Source organism: Mirounga angustirostris, unplaced genomic scaffold, assembly GCF_029215605.1.
Source record: "Mirounga angustirostris isolate CCGP_5_RB_7025 unplaced genomic scaffold, mMirAng1.0.hap1 SCAF_8, whole genome shotgun sequence".
In the NCBI taxonomy this organism is placed as follows: Eukaryota; Metazoa; Chordata; class Mammalia; order Carnivora; family Phocidae; genus Mirounga; species Mirounga angustirostris.
Genome location: NW_026991716.1, coordinates 75,126,019 through 75,127,100, shown reverse-complemented (window position 1 = coordinate 75,127,100; position 1,082 = coordinate 75,126,019).

Sequence of the window (1,082 nt, the reverse complement as noted above, 5' to 3'; positions counted from 1 at the left end):
GTCCAGGGCCAGATGGCTTAACAGGGGAATCCTACCAAACATTTAAGGGAAAGTTAATACCTAGTCTTCTCAAACTATTCCAAAAAATAGAAATGGAAGGAAAACTTCCAAACTCATTCTATGAGGCTAGTTTTACCCTGATTCCAAAACCAGACAGACTCCACTAAAAAAGAGAATTACAGGTCAATATCCCTGATGAACATGTACGTACAATTTCTCAACAGAATACTAGCAAGTCAAATCCAACAGTACATTAAAAGAATCATTCACCATGAACAAGTGGGATTTATCCTTGGGTCTCAAGGGTGGTTTAATATTTGCAAATTGATAAACATGATACATTACATTAATAAAAGAAAGGATAAGAACCATATGATCCTCTCAATTGACAAAGTACAGCATCCATTTTTTTTTCTTTTCAAAATTTTATTTAAATTCTAGTTAACGTATAGTGTAACATTGGTTTCAGGAGTAGAATTTAGTGATTCATCACTTATATTCATCACTTACATATTCATCACTTACATGACCCAGTGTTCAACACAAGTGCCCTCCTTAATACCCATCACACAATTAGCCCATCTCCCACTTCCCTCCATCAACCCTCAGGTTGTTCTTTATCATTAAGAGTCTCTTATGGTTTGTTTCCCTCTCTCTTTTTTTTTTTCCTTCCCATATGTTCATCTGTTTTGTTTCTTAAATTCCGCATATGAGTGAAATCATATGGTATTTGATCTTCTCTGACTGACTTATACTGCTTAGCATAATACACTCTAGCTCCATCTATGTCTTTGCAAATGGCAAGAGTTCATTCTTTTTGATGGCTGAGTAATAGTCCATTGTATATATATGTACCACATCTTCTGTAGCCATTCATCAGTTGATAGACATTTGTGCTCTTTCCATAGTTTGGCTATTGTTGATAATGCTGCTATAAACATCAGGGTACATGTAACCCTTTGAATCTGTGTTTTTGTATCCTTTGGGTAAATACCTAAAGGTGCAATTGCTGGATCATATGGTAGTCCGTTTTTCAACTTTTTGAGGAACCTTTATACTGTTTTCCAGAGTAGCTGCACCAG